The 14,154-nt window shown below is 45.9% G+C and overlaps 1 protein-coding gene across 3 annotated transcripts in view; it reads right to left on the bottom strand.

Annotated features, from left to right (window-relative positions):
* The window catches only part of LOC147693604 (sialidase-3-like), a 101,638-nt gene that overhangs the window by 69,444 nt on the left and 18,040 nt on the right, over nt 1–14,154 (bottom strand). For 2 of the 3 annotated variants that reach the window (XM_086933825.1, XM_086933826.1), the window contains exon 2: nt 13,384–13,542. The gene's annotated coding sequence lies outside the window, so the exon portion shown is untranslated. Of the gene's footprint in view, nt 1–8,435; nt 8,812–13,383; nt 13,543–14,154 lie in introns of those variants that run through there. The other variant, XM_086933824.1, reaches the window with a different exon arrangement.

Here is a 14,154-nt window from a genome sequence, read left to right as displayed (position 1 = left end):
CAGTCTTAACACATGAGCTGATACCCAAGCAAATCAGCTTCATGGAAGTAAAAAACAGCCCACAACATCAAACCTGTGGAACACAGTTTAATAACAAAATGCAGATAAACCAAAGAAACCATCAAGGAATACCAGCAGTGAGCACAGAAGATGCAAATGAAACAGAACCTCCACCCCCAACCTGAAGGCGTAATGGGACATGAAGGTATGAGGGGACGATCAAGTGGCAGCCCTGCAAACATCCTCCATGGAGACCCCCTTAAACGCAGCCCAAGACACAGCCACCGACCGCGTGGAATGGCCTTGAAGAGGGAGAGAAGGAACCTCGGAAACCGAATCATATGCTAACAAAATAGTCTCCTTAATCCAACGACTGACCGTTGAAAGGGAAGGTTTCAAGCCCTGACGGGACAAACCAAAATTGACAAATAAATTGTCCACCTTGCAGAAAGGAGACGTGCTGGCTAAATACACCAATAAGGCAATATGAACATCCAAAAGGTGCAAAAGGCAATCCTCAGCCGAGGAAGGATCAGGGCACAGAACAGGAAGCACCACCTTAGCAGAACGGTGAAAATAGGAATCAACCTTAGGCACAAACGTAGGATGAGGACGCAAAACCACCCGATCCAACAAAATAACCAAAAACGGAGCAGACCGGAGGAAAGCCCCCAATTCCCCAATACGCCTGGTCGAAGCAATAGCCACAAGAAACACGACCTTGAGCGTCAAAAACTTCAAGTCAACCGACTCCAAAGGCTCGAAAGGAGCCAATTGCAAGGAACGCAACACCAAAGGAAGGTCCCAAGGAGGCGGAAAAAGGATAGAACGGGGACGCAGGAAAGACAGCGACTTAAAAAGCAGAGCAACCAAAGGAGCCACCGAAAGCAAAGGAAGGACATGAAATGCCCTAATGGCGGCCAACTGCGCCGAAGAGTAGAGATGGCCAACCCTAACTCAAACCCTTCATTCAAAAAATCAAGAATGCGAGCAGGGTCCAAAGAAGCCACAGACAGCCCGCGACCAACACACCAGGAAGCAAAATTATCCCAATGCTTAGCATAGGATTTTAGCGTAGAAGGCCTCCTGGACTGCTGGAGAACACCAGCAACAGCCAATGAACAACCCCCATGGATCAGCGAATCCCTATCAAGAGCCAGGCCCGCAGACCCATGGAACGGAACATAGGCAGAGGAAGTGGAGGGCCCAACAGAGGGTAAGGCACGAACGGCAAGCCCACCCCGGTGTCACAGCCAATTCCAACAAGAGGGGATACCAAGGGCGACGACACCAACCCGGAACAACCAGAAGGACATAGGACCCCTCCCTCTTGATTTTCTGCAACACAGCCGGAATCAGGGGAACAGGGGGAAATGCATACAACAGGCCCCTCTGCCATAGGAACGACAGAGCATCTACCCTCCAAGCATCCCGGCAAGGCATAATCGTGTAGAAGCAGCGGATCTTGGCATTGGACGGTGAAGCAAAGAGGTCGACTATCGGAGACCCAAACAACCTCCTCAACTTCCCGAACATCAATGGTGTCGGGAACAAAGAACCTATGGATGGAAACACACAGCTCAGACAGTCCGCCACAGCGTTCTCCCGACCAGGTTGGTAAATCGCAGATAGGGACGCCAGGTGCAACTCCGCCCATGAACAAATCCGACGACCGAGGCAACTGAGGGAAAGAACCCGGCAACCCCCCTGATGGTTGACATAAGACATCACAACCTGATTGTCCGTCCGGACCTGATCATGGTGACCCCGAAGACGGTCCGAGAAAGCCAACAGACCCAATAGAGCAGCCTTCAGCTTCTTGTAGTTGGAAGAACATGACATCACAGACTGAGACCAAACCCCTTGGGTCGTGGAATCCCCTAGAGTAGCACCCCAACCCAGTAGGCTGCCATCGGTAGTGAGAACTCGAGTAGGCTCAATCAGAAATGGGCGACCCCGAGACAGATGAACCTCGTCCAACCACCAATCCAAGACCATCCGAACCTCGGAGGACACAGGGATCAAAACATCCATATCTAGGGAACAGGGGTCCCAATGCAACAAAATGTGAGACACCACTGGATACATGTGAAGGCGAGCCACCTGCACCGTCAACAAAGACGCCAACATCAGACCCTGAACCCTCAACCACAGGTTCACAGGATGAGAAGGCCCCAACAACAAGGAACAGCAGACACCAGGGACGGAATCTGAGCAGGGGGCAGGAACACCATCCCCAACTGAGTCTTGAACAGAGCCCCAATGTAAGTCAATTCCTGCGCCGGAACCAGGGAGGACTTCGGAACATTCACCAGGAATCCGTGATGCTCCAGGACATGGCACACCCTCCAGACATGCAACTCCGCCTTAGAAAGAGAAGAAGCAGAAATCAGAATATCGTCCAGATAAGGAAAAACACTAATGCCTTCCCCATGCAAATGTCCAATTAGAGGAGCCAGAATCTTAGTAAAAACCCTGGGCGAAGAGCAGAGTCCAAAAGGCAATACCTGGAACTGAAAGTGACGACCCATGACGCAGAATCGCAGAAACTTCTGAGAGTCTGGGTGAACAGGCACATGCAGATAAGCATCCTTCAAGTCTATTGAGGCTAGAAAATCTCCCTGAGACACCAGAGGAAGAATTACCAGTAGCAAAACCATTTCGAATTTCAGATGAGGAATGAAAGAATTTACCCACTTCAAATCCATCACCGGTCTGAGATCCCCTGTGTGTTTGGACACCATGAAGAGGATGGAATAAACACCCAACCCCAAATGATCCTCCGGCACGGGAATCACTGCCTTCTTTACCAGAAGAGAGTTGATGCCTTCCAAAAGCGCCACCCGCTTCAGAGCGTCTCTGGGACAAGGAGTGGATCTGAAACAGTCTGGGGGAGTCTGGGTAGACCCAAGATGCAAACCGTCGGAAACCACCTGAAGCACCCACTGATCTGACACAGTCTTGCGCCAAGAGTCCATGAAGCAAGTGAGGCGACCCCCAACCGGACCCACTCCAGGAGCGACCCAGTCATGATTTTGAAGCTGGAGCGGAGGAGGCAGAAGCACCGGAGAACCGGGATTTGTCAAAGGAAGGAGCAACCCAGCCACGCCACGCCCCCTCCCACGAAAGGGCTGACCAGCACGGCCCCTCCGAGAATGAACAAAAGCCCTCTGGGAACCAAAGGCACGGAAGCGACCAGTACGCTCAGGAGCAAGCAGCTTACGGTCCTCCGCCGTCTTCTTCACCATCTCATCCAATGGGGAACCAAACAGCTTAACACGAGAAAAAGGGATTTTCATCAGAAGACCCTTTTGCGCAGAATCAGCCTTCCAGGATCGGAGCCACAACTACCGTCTCGCAGCGACAGAAGACCCAGCCGCAGAAGCTGCTGCCCCCAACGAATCAAAAGAAACATCAGAAAGCAGTCGAACCTGCTGCTCCATCATCGCCAGAGTAGAAGAGACATCCTCCCCCTGGTCCATCAATTCAGCCAAAGACTGAAAATCTTTAAGCAAATATTGGATTGCATAAGATGAATATGCCGCAGCTCGGATGGGAAAAATTAGCAGCCGCCAAAGTGCGCTTTCCAGCACCCTCCACCTTACGATCTACAGGGTCAGCAGGAGAGGAATCCTCAGAAACAACAGCCCCCTGAGAGAACATACTGGCCATCAAAGAATCAACCTTAACAGATGAAGGGAACTTCACAGCAAAATCTTGCAGAGGATAGCGTTTATTCAACTACGCGGAAAAGATCCCTTGTCCACATCCTTCCACTCCGCCTCCAAAACTCGCAACACAGAAGAATGCAGAGGCAAAGATTCAGGCTCAGGTCGCTGATACTGAGAAAATAAATCATCCTCCAGAGGCACAACAGAGTCGGGGAAAACCAAGTTTTTGCGAATGTGACTCAGCACCTCCTTAAGGTCTGCACCCTGTACAAAACGACCTCTGATGTCAACATCCTCCTCAGTTTCAGAGTCAACAGTCGGAGCGTCATCATGCCTCGCTCTTTTATCAGGAGGAACCGGCACCTTATCCTGAAAAGCAGCAGCCACAGCAGAATTAATCATTCTCTGTAACAATTCTATAGAAGGAATTGCCACCCCAGAACCAGAAGCCTCCAGTGAATCAGGATCAGCCAAACCGGATGAACCACCTTCCATGATAGCCACACACCAGTGAGAAAAACACAGGCATTCCCCAGAAACACCTGACCTGTAAAAGAGGCCGGAGGTTGCTAAGCAACCCTGTAAACCTCCCACAGGACGCCCACCAACGAAAGCCCTGGCCCGTATCACCAAGACTAACCTCAGCGCGATACAAACGCGCCACCCGCAGCCCCAGTGTCGAAGTGCCCACAAGGTAAGCACGTATGTAACCGGCCAAAGAAACCAACCGACCGTGCAATGTCCGCTAAGCAGGACGCGCGGCCAGCAAGGGGCGCACACCCACGCACCTACCACTCAGCAGGAACCTCAGGCGCGGCCCCCACCACAAGCGAGTCCCATGCGAACCAGCCGATGCAACGCTCCACCAAGTCCACTAGAGCAGGACCTGGAGCGCGCACGGCAACAGAAGGGGGAAAACAAACATTGAATATACCAAATTAAAAGCGAAGCAACACACCACTAACTTCCCCCTTCCATATACCAAAAAGGACATAAGGGGCTGCCCCAGCCCCCACTCACCTGTACACCAGGCAGACAGCACTCGGAGAAGTGCAGAAACCAAAAAACAGATTGTTTTGTTGGTTCTGTGTCCCTTTATGGGACTGGCTGTAGCCACTGGGGGCCATCTTGGAGGAGGGAGAGGGAGACTAGAGCGAGAAAAGTTGTGCTTGGAGTTTCTGTGGGAGCCGGAGGCTCATGTGTTAATACTGTGGTGAGGAAGACGGACGAGTAGGTAATGCAGCTATCATTGTTGTTCATTTAAACCAATGGGGAAACCCTTTTGCTCTATTACTTCCGACTGCCCTCCCCCTCCTCTGGGAAGTATAGAAGAGAGCTGTGCTGTGTGCCTCAGTACACAGAGCATCCCTGGATCAGAGTCTCATGTTTTCCTCTTGTGCTCAGTTTTCATTGTATACAAATTCTGGGGAATACCTAACTACTAGTTTAAAGTGCTGTTACTTAATTTAAACACACACTATAAGACCCAATGATTTAATCCTCCTGGATCTGATTATCCATTTAATTGTGCTTTTTGAATTTCAAAACGCTTTTATATTATTTCAAAAACGTCTGGTTATCAGGAAAACACTTATTTATTTGAGCTCATTTGAGCATTATTAAACAAATTATCTACAACATATACACATATAATGATGAACATGTAGCTAAACATTGTGAAACATTTATAACATACACGCATGCACCTATCTCTTCATTCACTAGTTTTCACTAATGCTTTAGAGCATAACATTTTTACAAGAAAATTAAGACAGATGTCATCATATTTAGATTTCACATATTCAACGGATTATGTTTTCAAACAAACAAGCCGACGCGTTTCAAGTCCTTATGTAACTCGTGGGACTCTCATCAGGGCTTCAGGGTTTGTTAATCCTCTATTTTCTATAGACTTTAATATGTGAATACAATATTCTTTTAGCAGCGTATCGCCTTCGCTTTTCAGTGTTCTAGAAGGAAATGCCCATGGAGCTCTGTTCGGATATGCTTTTTATGTAGACGTGTTAATGTTTCTGCCTCATTTTACTTTGTGGCTGTTGCACCGAGAGAAATTGAGGAAAAGGGGGAGGGGTTTTCATTGTAAGCAGTTTGGAGAAGAAGCATACATTGGTTCTGTCAAACAGACGAGGTTGAAAGGGACCCCCGGCCTAATCCCACATTTAACCCCTTCAGTGCTGCCGTCGGGAGCACTACCTCCCGAGTGCTACCGTCGGCCAACGGCCGACGCAGCCCAGCCCACCCTTTAGAACGCCCGCACCGCGGCAGAAAAACCGCTGCGGTTAAGGCGTTAATGTTATGTTACATATATATTTGTACGGCGCACGACTCCCCCAGGCGGGATCCTGTATAAAATATGAAGTCATTCTTATACGTCACAGTTAACTTAGACCTTAGCCGTCAGCTGCATCACCTACATGATGTTAAAAACAAACACTCAGCAGTACCCGGCATGAAGGATCAATGTCTTTGGTGGCACCGCAGCAGAGACATCATCAGGTGTGAGTTAAGAGAGGTTAAGAAGAAGATGGGACAAAGGGCCCTCTCCAGTTATACACTCAGGACTGAGAATTCCTTTCCTCTTTACTACCACAAGGAACTGAATATGCATCTCATCCGAGGGTGGTCACCCTCGCCCATATATTGTAGCCTCTATATTGGCCTATAGTTTTTGCATTGCAAGCTAAGGTTACCTTCTTAATTACTATTCATAATTCCACTCCTATTATCCCTCCAGCATAAGTGAGAGTGTAGCTGAAAATAGTAAATATATACTTGCCTTACAATGTAGTCGAATGCAGGGACATCTTAAGGATTTTGGGGGCCCTGAGCCAAACGGATTTTGGGGGGTACATGTTCAGAACAGCTTTGAATTTAAGAGATCTAATTTCAGCTTTCCCATGACATCTTTAGCCAGGTCACTGACAGCGCACGGGTACACTCGTCCAAATTTTTAAATGTGTATTACATGTAATATTCAGGGATAGTGACTTACATTTTCAATATTTAACACAGCAGCAGTTCACTAATATTAGTGCAAATTATCTCAGTAAAACCCTCCAATTTTTCATATGTGAAGGCCTGTTTTGATCTAAAAGAAACATTTTGGGGATGTTGAATGAGACATAAACATAGCATTTCTCTCTAAAATGTCTGTAATGGACACTTTACCCACATTCAAAATAAATTAATTAAATTAAAGGAAAATGGTATTTGAAACAATTTGTTTAATTACTCAAGATCATCAGGGTAAGACTCTGCAGAACAACACAGCTGACTGTATAAGGGCCCCTGAAAGGCTGGGCCCTGGGCCAGAGCGCACTTTGCCCTTGTCTTAAAACGTCTCGCAGGTCAATTTGCGGGTGGGACACTATTGTAGCTCACTCACAGTGGAGTTAGCCAGTGGCTGAGGTGGGCTGACATATTACCCCACGACGAATGATGTAGCGGGTGAAAGACACAAAAATGTGAATGACACAACACACCAATGAATGAAGAGGTCCAGCCACATGCCCCGGTATCATCTATGTCCTTTTAGTAAAATCAAAAGATCTTGGCTAACGCCAGGCCTGGAACTATTTAAAGTGGCCATCTGGGAGACCGGGTCCCTTATCTCAAAGGACTAACTATAGATTGTGAACTTGACAACATAGCTAATCTAAGCGCTTGTAATTACTCAGGGTGTTTTCCTCTACAGCTGGCCTCAATACAGATATGCAAACTTTACACTGATTAAAGAGACTAAGCAGTCTCATCCAATAACTGGGATTAATAGACTACACCCAGTTCCTCCTTATGAGAGACAAGTTTCGGCCACACCTCCCGGATGCCGGTTGGCAGTGGTTTCCTTGGTAGAGTGCCATGCCGCAGCCTTCATACAGCTGCAGAAACGTACAGACCAGTTTGCCTTTGGCGCGCCAGCAGTGCACCCGCTGCCACTACAGAGCAAGAGGAAAGAGAAAGCACGACGCTTGAGAGAAAGTGGCGGTCTATGGGGAAAGGAACCACCTCCACAGTTGCCCAGGGTAAAGGAAAGAGAGAAAATGGGAGGATGAATTAATGGGCTAAAAATAGGTTTTAAAGTTGAAAGTTTTAATAAGGTTAACAAATTTTTAAAAAAAATTCAAATCCTTTGTTTCCAAACAAGTTGATCCCCTAGAGGAAACTAAGGTGAAGAGCAAACTTTGTGCAGCTGTGAAATCAACATAAAACAAAGAGGATCAAGCACTTTCCGGATATAATATCCTTAAGTGTAAAACATAGGCAAATAAATACAAAAAAACTAAACAAGGGAGACCAAGGTTCGAGCCTCGGTGTCGACTCCACATCCTGTGATTCTGGGCAAATGACTTAATTCCCGTGCCTACCAAAAAAATAAATTAATGTGTCCTTGTGTAACGTAACCGGTGCTCATGTAAAGCGCTCCAATACCTTCGGGTCTAGTTCGCGCTATATAAATCAGCAAAATTAAACCAGCACTGAACGCTAATACTTTTAAAAACACAACTGCAAGCAAACTGCCTTTCTTCTATAGCAATTCTCAGTAGATGTGCATAATGGAACAACGTGAGGAGGAAGAAACCATTTGTAAACGGTGAACTGGACATTCCACCACAGTCTCATGCGTCAAAACCAGAGTGCTTTGAAACGGCCCATACAGCGCTACAGACCAGTGTATAAATAGCCAGACGCATACATTTTGCATGTCACTTCCAGTCACGCCTCCTGGCGCCCTGTCCCCCTCACCTGCCTCCAGCTCCTGGTCTGTCCGGCGGTGCTCTGTCCTCAGGGTCCCCCTGTCACTTGCTGTCAGTTGTTCCGCAGTCCCTTCTGCATTGCTCCGTCCCAGTTGTCAGACCATACATATTCTGGAGGCGCGGCCGAAGCGCAGCCAACGGCTGCATTCGAGACGGAGAGCCGAGCCCATCGCTTCCCGGAGCCTTTGTAAGACTCCTCCCAGTCTGATGCTGGATGCAACACTGGATCTTCGACTTTCTTGTTGGAACGTGTCTTCCAGGCAGTCAGGCAGATGCAAGTATCTTCACCCATCACTGGCTTAACTCCAGAAAGAGAAGTGCCACGGGCAGTGGCGCAAGGTGCTGAGGTTTCAGGTTAATATTACACTCCTTCTGAAGCAGCCGCTGCGAATTTCACTTACTGGTGTTAGAGCGCCACCTACAGTTCTCGAGCGTCAGGTCTGAGAAGAGTGGTACTTCACAAACATTATGGGGCTAATTTACAAGCCCCTTGCGCCGCCGGTGCGTTACTTTTCTCCCATATTAAAAGTGACGCACCGGCGGCGCAAGGGGCTTGTAAATAAGCCCCTATGTTCTTATCTGTAAGGATGTGTCATCTTTTTTTTTTTAGTTCAAAGAAAAGTTTATTAAAATAATCGAATAATAGCAACATAATATACAACATAATATACAAAGAAAAAACTATAAGAATAGCATGAATATTAACTGAGAGCATTATAAGAAGTGTGATGAAATAAAATGAGGGGAGGGACAAAAAAGAAAGGGAGGAGAGAAGGGAGAAAAATACAGAGAGATAACCATGAGGCTAAAACTTTAAAAGTATAATCATTGAATCTACATAACATTGGAGGCAATGCACAAATATGCAAATAAATAATCAGTAATGAATAAGAAGGAGCAAAAGGTTATTCAAGGGGGCTCAAGGGGGTTTCGAAACTTCTTGTTGAACTGGGGATATATGGACGGAGCGCTGGGCACATGCATCTAGGTAAAGGGTAACTGGGAGCCATAATGCAATTCTTTTCGGAGCCAGGGAGGTGGGGTAAACAAATGCAGTATCTAGTCTGTGGTTGTAACATACATTAAACCACCAAGCTTTAAAAGTAATGCCCTTGGAGTCTTTCCAATTAACAGTAATTTGCTGGAACGCAACAGCCAATAATAAATCAACAATATGAACATTTGCGTCAACATCAATCCAAGAAGAGGAAAGTGAACCAAGGAAAATGTCAGTGATAGAAAAGGGGATGGAGGTATGAAAGATAGAGTTAATTTGATTCCAGACTTTAGTCCAGAAAGCATGCGTGGGAGGACACGTGAAAAGCATATGAAAGAGTGAGGCATTGGGGTTAGAGCAAGACCAGCAGAGGTCGGGGGTCAGGGGAAAACGTTTGTGGAGGAGAGATGGCGTGTAAAGAAGACGGTTGTAGAGGAAAAAAAGGGTTTGCGTGAGAGAGGCTGCTCTGGAAGATTTGCGTAGCTTGGTCCATATTTTGTCCCACAAGGATGTGGGCCACGAGACATCGAGATCAGATTCCCATTGTTCCTCAACTTTGGATTTAGGTCTAGGAGATGGAGGATTGTAAAAGGAATGGTATATGGAGGATGCTGATGGGTGAGAGCGTAGTTGAGTGTGTAGAGAAGAGACGGGAGTGATAGGGGGTGTAGTCGAATTAGAGGTAGAAAGAGAGTCATAGGCAGACATAACTGCATTTTTGAGTAGGGTGTATTTATGAACAAAGGAGGCAGGGAGAGAGAAGAGTTGACGAAGAGTAGGAAAAGGGATGAAGGCAGATCCAGTGAAAAGTTGGGAAACCCAGATTAAACCACGCTGCCGCCAAGTTTTCCAGTAAAAGGGTTTCAATTTGATAAGAATGCTATTATTATACCAAATTGTGGTGGTTAGAAGTTCTGTAATAGAGGAGGGAGGGGCCGGAGTCTTGGCTAAAAGTAGTTTCGCTGTATGTTTATGAATTGGACTGGACAGGAATTGGGGCTTGCGCGAGAAGGATAAGTACTCAGCAAAGGTAAAGGGAGAAAGAGAAAGGCGTTCAAGTTCAGCCCACAGAGGAAGAGGGTCATCAGGGTCTGTAAGCCAAACGGCTGCCTGTTTCAGGAGGAAAGCTTTATGATAAGCAGGAAAGTTTGGAAAATTAACCCCACCCTCCGATTTGGGGAGGCGGAGACGCGATAAGGACATACGCGGTTTCTTACCAGACCATAAAAATACAGAGAGTATGGAATTTATTTTAGTGAAAAATTTGGCAGGAATGGAAATCGGTAAATTAGAAATGGTGTAGAAGATAATTGGGGACAGCATCATCTTAATAGTGTCGAGACGACCCCACCAAGAAAGGTATAGGGGGTGCCATCTAGAAGTGAGGTCAGATAATTTTTGAGAGCATTTAGTAAGGCATAATGAAATAGTATCTGGGACAGAAGGAGTAATGTACAAACCAAGATACTTGATATGAGCCGGACTCCAAGTGAAAGTGGATGCAGCAAAGTCGGGTTTAAAAGTGAATTTGGTGAGAGGCAGGATTTCGCACTTGTCACTGTTGAGCTTATAACCGGAGAGATGGGAGTAAGTATGGACTTCAGCGAGGAAAGCGGGGATGGAAGCCGATGGAGTCGAAAGAAAGAGCAAAATGTCGTCTGCATAGGCAGCAAGTTTAACTTGCGATTGGGCAAGAGGGAAGCCATGAATGTTCGGATTTTGACGTATTCTGGATAAGAAAGGTTCCAGGGCAAGGTTAAAAAGAAATGGGGAGAGAGGACAGCCTTGTCGAACTCCTCTACCGAGACGAAAAAATGAAGAAATGAGACCATTAGCACATACCGCTGCTCTAGGGTTCGCATAAAGGAGGGAAATAAGGGAAATGAAGTTGGGGCCAAATCCAAACCATTTTAACACTGAGAAAAGAAAGGACCATTCTACTCTATCGAACGCCTTCTCGGCGTCCAAGGCAATAGCAGCTAAGGAACCATTGAAGCGTGGGGATTTAGATAAGACATTAAAAAGGAGCCTGGTATTGTCGGAGATAAAACGACCCTTAACAAAGCCCGATTGTTCAGGACCAAGGAGATCTGGGAGAAAAGGATCAAGTCTAATGGCCAAAGATTTAGCATATATTTTATAATCAATGTTGACAAGGGAAATCGGTCTATAGTTCTTGCAATGTTGATGATCCTTGCCTTCCTTCGGTATGATGCATATGTAAGCATCCGAAAAAGTACCTGAGGAGGCATCGCTAGTTTTGAAAGAGTTAAGAAGGTGGAATAGTTTGGGTAGAAGAAGGTTTGCAAAGTGCTGGTAAAATTCGACGGTGAAGCCATCTGGGCCGGGAGCCTTATCCTTTTTAAGTGAATGAAGTGCAGTGCGGAGTTCAGGAATGGTAAGGGGAGCTTCAAGGGAGGTCAAATCAACAGGAAAGGTGGAAGGAGGACGGATGCTGGATAAGAAAGTGGAAATAGAGTGAGCAGAGGGTTGAATGCCAGAAGAATAAAGTGCAGAGTAGAAGTGAGAAAATACCTCCAGGATGTCAGCATCTTTATGTTGCAGTACTGAATTGATATCAAAAACAGACTCCACATTTAACTTATTTTGTTTGACTTTCAAATAATTGGCGAGAATTTTCCCCGCCTTATTTTATCCACCATAAAATTTTGAACTGGATTTCAGTAGGTACAGGGAAGCATCATCAGTGGATTGTTTATTATAATTCATTTTTGCAGTGACGAGAGCTGTCAGAGTCTCCGGAGTATGAGAAGTATAGTAGGAATTCTCTAGGAGTTTAATCTGAGACAGCAGATCTTTAGTGCGCTGACGAGCAATTTTACGTTTTGCCGCAACATGTCTGAGGATGAAATCCCTGGCAGCTGCTTTGAAAGCGTCCCAGACAGTGTGAGCAGGCATGGATGGGGTCTCATTAATAACAAAAAATTCATTGGTGAATTCAATAAAGGAGGTGGTAAATTTGGGATCAGTGAGGAGGGTATTGTTGAAGCGCCATCTTTTAGGACCACTGGATTTCGGTAAAAAATCAATGTTGACCAGGACAGGAGCGTGATCAGAAAAAACTATGGGACCTATCTCCGCTTGGGTAAGGGATTGGGAGAGATGGTGGGAAAGAAATATATAATCAATACGGGATTGGGAGTGATGAACCGGGGAATAGAATGTAAACTCTTCGTCAGTTGGATGACAAAGTCGCCACGCATCAATTAATTTGTGTTGGGAAATAGCGTGGGCAAAAAGTTTATGGGATTTATTAAGAACAAATGAAGATTTGGAGCGCCTATCCAAAAAGGGGTCCAATGGTAGGTTACAATCACCTGCTAAAATGAAATTGTCATCTATGCAATCGGTGATACGGGAAGCAAACGCTTTCCAAAAAATAGGATCCCCACCTGTGGTGGCATATACATTAAGCAAGGAGAAAGGGACACCTTTAGAGGATAATTTGACAAATAACCACCTGCCCTCAAGGTCAAAGGCAGATTGTAACACTGAATGAGTAAAAGATTTACGAATTAACAAAACAACACCATTTCTCTTGCCATCACCAGGGGCAGAAAAAACCGTACCCACCCAACCTCTTTGGAGTTTAGCAGCCTCATTGTCAGTTAAGTGGGTTTCCTGTAAAAAGGCAATGTCAACATTAAGTTTAGCTAAGTGAGAAAGTATCTTTTGCCTCTTAATGGGCGAATGTAAACCTTTAACGTTCCAAGAGACAATACGAACTGACATTAAGAAAATATGAAAGGGGAAAGTGCAGAGCAAAAGTGAAGGTAAGCCTCAAAAAATACGAAAAGGAAAAGAGTGAAAAAAGGAATGAAAGTAGGAAAGTATACAGAAGAAAACAGGCAGAGAAGTACTAAAAGGGTAGAGGATGAGAGGAAAAACTGCGATAAGAAAAACATGGGGTAGTACTTACAATAAATGATGGGGGATGGATGTTCAAGAACAGGAAACAGAAGGGAAGGAGTGGAGACGAGAGACGAGAGGAGGGGGGAAAGGCCAACCAACGGAGGACAAGCAAACGGGGCCACGGGACGTCCCATCGGAGAGACACGACGGCACACAATGAGATGATCTGTGAGAAAAAGAAAACAGTGAGATTAAAACAAGCAAACGACTAAATAACAGAAGAAAAGCGGTAGATTAAACAACTGGAGAACAAAAATAAGCCAGCACAAACTAAGACCGACCAGGTCATATAATGACTGAGGAACCTGTGGAAGAAATATCTTAACGTTAGAGGAACAACAAAATATCATGAACAGCAGGAAAGACCGGAAATGTTAGCAACAGAGTCATGGCGGAAAGGAAGAGGAAGGGCCAGAGAATTCCATATCAGCCGGACCGCAGGAATTGAGGAAGCTGTGTAGTCGGAGAGGATCTTCAAAAGTCATTGTCTTGTTATTATAAGTAACTTTGAATAAACAAGGATGAAAAAGTCCATATTTGGCGCCAATGGATCGCAGTTCTGGTCTCATGTCGAGAAATTCTTTGCGACGAGAGGCAGTAGCTTTGGCGTAATCCTGAGCAATGTACAAGGTGGAGTCCGACCATTTCAAGTGAGGCATTGCTTTAGCCGCAAAAAGAACCTTCAGCAAATCAGTATACTCAAGAAAGTACATTATGACACCTCTTGGCTTTGTCGTAGGAGAAGCATTGGAAGGAGCTCTACCAAGCCTATGTGCGC

The sequence above is a fragment of the Lissotriton vulgaris genome, chromosome 8 (assembly GCF_964263255.1).
Source record: "Lissotriton vulgaris chromosome 8, aLisVul1.2, whole genome shotgun sequence".
Classification (NCBI taxonomy): Eukaryota; Metazoa; Chordata; class Amphibia; order Caudata; family Salamandridae; genus Lissotriton; species Lissotriton vulgaris.
The sequence above is the reverse complement of the archived record's forward strand: the minus strand, read 5'-3'. Positions and strand labels throughout refer to the sequence as shown.